At 32.9% G+C, this 8,114-nt stretch overlaps 1 protein-coding gene across 6 annotated transcripts in view; it reads right to left on the reverse strand.

Annotated features, from left to right (window-relative positions):
• The window catches only part of LOC144635013 (uncharacterized), a 32,186-nt gene extending 24,641 nt beyond the window's left edge, over positions 1–7,545 (reverse strand). For 2 of the 6 annotated variants that reach the window (XM_078494078.1, XM_078494075.1), the window contains exons 1-2: positions 7,468–7,545; positions 7,350–7,379 (exon numbers count right to left, since the gene is read on the reverse strand). The gene's annotated coding sequence lies outside the window, so the exon portion shown is untranslated. The other 4 variants (XM_078494079.1, XM_078494077.1, XM_078494080.1 and 1 more) reach the window with 2 other exon arrangements.
• Positions 7,546–8,114: the final 569 nt, after the last annotated feature.

Genomic DNA, 8,114 nt, shown 5'->3' on the forward strand with positions numbered 1-8,114 from the left:
TCGAGCCGAAAGCACACGAGCCCCAGAAGCCGAATCAAAGCCCCACCCCCTCGCGTAAAATACCAAAAAAGAAGACATACCAATCTCATTCAAATACTCCTAAACCAATAACAAAAACCCATAATACTCTTAAACAACTATCAAAAAGTTACCTGAGGGATGCAAAGGCACTAGGCTATACATGGATAGATCTTGTAAAAAACTCAACAAGGCAAAAAGTAATCAATAAAATTCAAAAATATAAGACCGATAAGACCTTAAACAGGGCACTCAATGAATTTAATTTCGATGACAGTATTTTTGATTCAACATCCAATGACCAACCTCTATTCAAAATAACTGAAATTGGGAATACGGTTAATAAAAAATTCAATGCTTTCACTAACGAATTTAAAATAAATGTACGCAAAAATTTCATTGGTGATAAAAATGATGTTTTCAGTGTATTTGAAAAAATGGTTGAAATGACAATAAAGAAAAGGCAGTTAAAAGGTAATGATAGATTCAGATTGGTAATTTCAAATGATGAATTAGATCATCCTATCTCAACAAAATTGTTAAAAGTTTCTGATTTCAAGTTAAATCAACTTTCAGATATAATCAATACGTTGGAGTATAAAGAAATAGATTTAGAAAATTGCAAAATAATTATTCAATCTGTTAAAATACCTTCAGGTAAAGGTCGACTATATTTATCAAAACAAACAGTAAATAGGAAACAATGCATTATCACAATAAAAAACACCGACTCAATATGCCTTGCTAGGGCAACAGTAACAGGCTTTGCTAATTTGCACAAGGATAATTACACCGCAACTCAGTTGAAAGATGGATTCAATAAAAGTCGAAAACTACAAGAAATTAAAGCCAAAGAGCTACATAACAATGCTAATGTTTCAATAAACGATTATGGAAATTCTTTAGAAGATGTAAATAGCTTTGCATTACATTTAGATGTAGAAATAAATATAATCGATAGTGAGCAATTCAATGAGATTATATATACTTCCAATAAGGGAAAAGCTGATAAAATTTATCTATACAAAACACGGAATCATTTTGATGTTATAAAATCAATGACAGCTTTTTTAAATGTAGCATATTTCTGTCATTCTTGTAAAAAAACTTATACGAAACGTGATAAACATAAATGTCCTCAGAAATGCTTATGTTGTTTTAAATATTTTTCAGATGGTAATAAATGTGATGGTAAAGACGTAACCTGCAATCACTGCAATCGTGTTTTCCATGGTAATAGTTGTTTTAAAAACCATACTAGTAACCGATCGAAAAAAGATGGAAATGATTCAGTATGTAGCAGTGTAGCAAAATGTTTAAAATGCAATCAAATTATACTAAAAACATATATTAAAATACATAAATGTGGTTACAAAATGTGTAATAATTTTAATAGCTATTGTGAAAGCAAACATAAATGTTTCATGAAAAAGATCAAGTGTAAGGGTGGAAATTGTACCAAAGATTACAAAAATCCTTGTAGATTAAATAAAAAAATAAAACGAAAAGATTATTGCTACTCATGTAAAACATATAATAAAAAATATTTATTTTTCGATTTCGAAGCTAGACAAAACACTGGAACACATGAAGTTAATTTAGCTATCTGCCATGATTTCAATGGTAATGAATCAATCTTCAATGATATTAATAGTTTTTGTAACGGAATCCTCAATGATGAATATAAAGGATATACACTTCTGGCTCACAATTCAAAAGGATACGATAGCCATTTTATTCTTAAATGGTGTATAGATAACAGTTTTAAACCTTATTGTATTTACAATGGTGCAAAAATTATGATGATGGAAATTCCACAATTAAGAATCAAAATAATCGACAGCTTAAATTTCATTCAACAATCGTTATCATCGTTTCCTAAAACGTTTGGTTTAAACGAGTTGAAAAAAGGATATTTTCCACATTATTTCAACAAAGTTTGTAATCAAAAGTATATAGGAGAGATGCCTTCCAAAAAACATTATGGCTATAATCAAATGAAAACAGAAGATAGACAGAAATTTTTACAATGGTATGACGATCGTGTTAATGAAAATTATGTTTTCGATTTCAAAAAAGAGATAGTTGAATACTGTCGTTCGGATGTTGATATATTGAGGCAATGCATGCTAAAATTTAGACAAGATTTTATAAATGAAGAAAATATTGATCCACTAAAATACATCACAATAGCTGGTGTTTGTATGGCTATTTATAGAGGTAATTATATGCCTACCATAGCTGTAGTTGATAACGTTGTTCAAACAGAAAACCATAGTGCAGTCAGTATTGCATGGCTTGATTACATTGCTGAGAAAAATAATATTAAAATTCAACATGCCTTAGAAGGTGGCGAAAAAGTTATCAATAACAAATTAAAAGTAGATGGATTTTGTGAATCTACAAATACTGTTTATGAATTTCAAGGTTGTTTCTGGCATGGTTGTCCAGATTGTTACAAGCCTGATGTAATCAATAATAAGAATCAATGCGATATGGGTACTTTATATAATAAAACAAAAGCTAAAAACAACAAAATAACGAGTGCTGGTTACAATCTTATTGAGATGTGGGAATGTAAATTAAAAAAGGATAAAAGTTTTCAGAAATATTATAAAAATGATTTGAATAGAGAAGTGGTTGGACCACTAAACCCAAGGGATGGATTTTTCGGAGGAAGGACTAATGCTTCCAAGCTCTTATACAATTTCAAAGATGGTGAATATGGTAAATATGTTGATTTCTGCTCCTTGTACCCAACTGTCCAGTTCTACAAGAAATATCCCATAGGTCATCCTGAAAAAATTATATCGCCAGAAAAATACGATAAGAAATGGTATGGATTCATAAAATGTAAAATTTTGGCACCAAGAGAACTATGCCATCCTGTTCTGCCTCAAAAAATAAAATGTGAAAATTCTGAAAAGCTAATGTTCCCTCTGTGTTTATCATGTGCTAAATCAAAGCAACAAGAAAGATGCCAACATAATGAAAATGAACGATCATTCATAGGCACATGGACAACCGATGAAGTCAACAAAGCCATTGAAAAAGGGTATAGAATTACAAAAATATATGAAGTTTGGCATTTTGAAAACTCATCCGACGATCTATTCAAGGGATATATAAAAAAATTTATGAAACTCAAACTTGAATCAACGAAATATAATTTTAAAAATAACAATGACGAGATGAATTTCAGAAATAAAGTCAAAAAGAATTTAGATATTGATTTAGGTGAATTAAATGAAAATTCAGGTTTACGAGCCATTGCAAAAATGTGTTTAAACTCACTTTGGGGGAAATTTGGTCAACGAAATAACATGAATCAGTGCAAATACGTAACTGATATAAATGAATTTTATCAAGTAGTTCTCGACGATACTATAGGTAATTTAAACATGAATTTCATAACCGATGAGATGGTACAGATGAGTTACACTTATAAGGATCAGTTTGTTGATAATTCCTATAATACAAATATCTATGTAGCCTGTTTCACGACTAGCAGTGCACGGTTAATGTTGTATGAAAAACTAGACTATTTAGATAAACAGGTATTATATTTTGATACAGATAGTATTGTGTATATCGAATCTCAAAATAGTAAGGTGATAGAAACAGGTGATATGTTAGGTGATTTAACAGATGAATTAGGTGGTGAAGCTATAAATAATACATTCGTTTCTGGAGGTCCAAAGAATTACAGTTTCACATATGGAAATAATAAACAGAAATGTGTTATTAAAGGTTTCAGGTTAAACCATGAAAATTCCCAGATACTGAATCACGCAAATATGATTAAAATTGTAAAGAACGAAATCAAAGAACTCACATTAGTAAATGAAAATAAAATTACCAGACAGAATAAACAAATTGTAAACAAATATGAAGAAAAGGTATACACCTTTGGATATGACAAGCGCGCAATAAAATACATATCGGAAAGCTGTATAGAAACGTATCCTTATGGATATTAATTTGACCTAGGGTTTGAGCAGAGCGAGCGATTTGATTTTTAAACGCACTAAGATCCAAGATTTTTCAATTAAACTATAAGAGCATTTGATTTTAAATATTGTCAAAAATAATCTGCTTTGCTTGGTTTACATATTTTCATTTTTAATACAAAAATATTCTACTTAAAAAATTAAAATCTTAAGTTAATATATAGATGGATAAAGATGGAGCGAGGCTTGATCCTTTTAAAATTTTAGGTAAAACGGATGATAATATTTATGTCATTTATGAAAATAAATTGCTAATATTAGACATTGATTATGATTTAAGGAAAATTATTCCTTGTTTTAAAGGTGTTTATTTCAGAGATAAATCAAACAGTAATACTGTTTTTAATTTAAATGATATGATTAAAAATGATAAAGTTGAAGGAATTAAAAAATTGATGAAATTGTATTCAGATTTTTATTGCAAGGGTTGATTTTCAAAGTTTATTTTAAACGCACTATTATTGATATAAGAAATTAATATATTGTGTTATTAATATATAACAATTGATGTTTTGGAATGATAATATTGTTAATGGCCGATACCAGAGATGGTTTACCAAAGAAGACAAAATGAAAGCTATAAGGCGCACAAAAGCCCGTTATATGCGAAATACACGATGGTTTTGTGAGCAATGTAAAAAAGAGTACAGTCTGGGTAGCAAGTGGACCCATATAAGACAATCCCATTCGAAAGCACTATAAAAAAAGTTTGAAAAAGAGTATAAGAAGTTTTTTTTATTTTGAACCTAGGGTGGTCCCCCATATTTTGGACCGACCACTGAAGTCACATAAAAGGGCTGGTTCCAATATTTGATTCCAATATTTGAATCCATTTTTGTCCCCATATTTTGGATCCACCACTGGTAGTAGTGATGTACTACATCTCTAAGACAAATTTGCCTCAGAGTGTAGTACATTACTACTTTTAATGGACTTTTTTACAAAATATTAGTAAAGTTAAGTGACGTTTTGGACCTTCCAAAAATGCCCTGATCAGCAAAAAAGACCTTTTGTCATCATGTTTTCTTAAAACAGTTTCAATTGTTGTGCGAAAGAGAAGGTGGAGATGGCTGGGACATGTCCTACGGATGAGAGCAGACTCAGTGCAAAGAGTTGCATTGAGAATGACACAAGAAGAACAGTGCAGAAAGATTTGTTGGAGCGTGGCCTCACAATTGAAACAGCTAGACAACAGGCAGAGGACCCTGACGGAAGCCCCATGTGGCACCAGGCACTCTGCGTCCTGAAGAAGAGACAAATGCCCTGTGGTGAGGCATTTCAAATGCCCCTCCAATACCCAGCCTCATTCTGCTCCGGCTCAACACTGATAAGTGCAATTCTCTTATGATGACACCTCTTTTCCGAACAAAGTATTGATTATGTAGTAAGAATAAAATACTACAAAAGTTAACTGAGAAACACATTTTCATAAAATATTCGTGTGGTTGAAAATGCCCGGTAATTGACTTTTTAACATCTGATAGTGGAAAACAAAAACTCCAGCCAAAGAGAACCATTAACTATTTCAGTAGAGTGATTAATTTATATCCGAGTTAGGGTTTCTTCCACCAAATTTTCGGTGGCCACTGATGGCCTCTTTGTATTTGACAGCGGCCACCCAATGTTTAGAGTGTGTATTTGGTTGTTTTCTTGGTTATTTGACATTCTAGAAAAAACAAGCCGTAAGCAAAAAGATAAACAAAGAAGCGCCAATTTTGGATAACACGTTTCCATTTAGCTATTTGCACCGTACTTAAGGCTATGAGCGTTTTTTTACTATTTATCAAATTATTTTCCAATGGCCGTTTTTTAAGATTATTACATTCTTTAGCTTCTGTGTCATAGTTTGAAGGTATTTTCGTTTGCCTTAGGTACAAAACAACCGAATGAATTAGATAAGAGTTCCACAAGTAGGGCCTTTGCTATCTACAGATTAATGACAATACTGAATCGATCAGTAAAAACATATCAAGTCAGTACAGCTAACAAAACCAACGATTCTTTAATCAGCACGAGCCTTATTCCAATTTCATGATCTAGCTTTGTATGATTAGTCTCCTCCAAACATGCCTAAAACCTCTAAGACGCAACAGCCCGTTTGACTGATAAGCCCATGTCCCCCAAAGCTAAAAGATAGTGAGCTCAGTTCTATTTAGGACAAACTCGTAAAAAATAGTACCACATGAAAGAACTGCTCAAAACTTTCAGCCGTAGCTTGATTCTATCCGCAAATTAAGGTTATATCTTCCTTTTGATGCTCAAAGATATCATAATGTTTTTTCATGGGTAAAGTTGCCAACCACTAATTTTAGAACGCTGAGACCAAAAATCTGCAAAATCCCCGTGTCGTAGCCCTTTAAGTCTCTGGATGTGACTATCCAAATGAAAGCTACTGAGTAGTACGTTCTGTAGTACTATTTATTACATATATGCTATACGAGGTGGTTTTAAATTTGAAGTATGTGGATGAAACCCCGACATATGACCATTCAAATGAAAGCTATTGAGCTGCACTAGTAATGTTTGTCAAGCTGTACAAGGTGATTCTTACTTCTGAGTCTGTTGATGAAACCCACCATTCAAATGAAAGCTACTGAGCAGTACGTTTTGTGGTACTGTTTATTATGCTGTACAAGGTAGTTCTAACTTCTAAGTCTGTGGATGAAGAGCAGTGCATGATTCGGCATCGAAAAACGGCTCAGTGACGGACAATACTCGGTTGTAATGGCAAAGCTTTAAGTTATCTCAGCTAAGTTAAAAACGGGAAGCTCAACTTTTCAGAAGGATTAGTATTTGTCTTCTGAATGCTACGCACTAAGCCAAAACGCGTATAACTGGAGAACAACGAAATTCTTTAAGGCAGTTTAAATTAAAGTTCTGCGACCAAATTAAACCGAATTAAAATTAAAACATACATTAGTGTTGCTAGCTTGACACGAAATATTTGCACACAAATTGTATCTCGCGGCAATCTCGCCCAACCGTGCATACGAAACAGTAGCCTGATCGACCCCGACTGTGTATGTGCGAAAGAGTTTAAAAAGGATCCCTTAGCGACCTGCTGAGAGCCAGTTTTATGATAAACCGAGCGTCACGTTTAAAATCTAAAACGCTTCGGAATTTCTATTCCGAATGCGTTCATTCTTTTGAATTCACTCATTAGTTTCTTGTTGACGTTTCAAACTGTCTTGCAGTGTGCAAAGTATTTTTTAATGATTACAAAGCTTTAGTTAACGTTTCAGCCAAAATATAAATGCGTTTTCAGTCTCTATAGATCTCTATACCAAACGAACCAATAACTGAAACAATTCAACCACTTACCAAATTAAAGTTCGAATCCACGCACCACGTCTGAGAAATTAAGATAGACGTTTGTTAAAACAAAATCACAATTCAAAAATGATGACTAAATTTGATGCGCTTCCAAAAGTCTAAATACCTTTCTGAGTTTGGTTGTGAACTAAAGATTAAAGCGTTTTGCCGCTTAGCTGTCTTTGTGTCGCCACTGGACAAAAGATAACGAAGAAACAGTCAATAAATACTTGGTTAATTATCACTGTTTTGACAAGGCCAAGTTAATAGTCATAATACACTTAGCAACTGAGCGTAACGAAGAATAAACCATTGTGTAGACGATTTCATCCATGGATTCTTGGAAAAACCAGAGAATGCCACATAGAATTTGTACTTGTTATTCATTTTTACAGAAATTAAAACTCCGTCTCAAAACCCTGTCTTTTTACTCTGATAAAGATAATACTCATATCCCCGCTCCCAAAAGGGCAAGATAGAACCCAAGACGCAGGCAAGGGCTCTATCAGCCATCCGAGCGAGTGGCGAAATGAAATGCGACGTTCTTTATCAGATTAGGGACACATAAATTTAATGATTTTTTCATTCATCATTTTATTTCATTTTATGAAATTTTTACACACGATGCAAAGCAGCGAGGTTAATTAAGACGTATACCGCCGTTATATATTTCTTTATACTCCGATGAAGAATAACTCTTTGTGTGATAAAGGTATCCACGAGAATATTCTATGACGATTTAAACTTCGTGTATGCAATCAAACTCGGACTCAG

Source organism: Oculina patagonica, chromosome 13, assembly GCF_052425735.1.
Source record: "Oculina patagonica isolate OP01 chromosome 13, crgOcupat, whole genome shotgun sequence".
NCBI lineage: Eukaryota > Metazoa > Cnidaria > Anthozoa > Scleractinia > Oculinidae > Oculina > Oculina patagonica.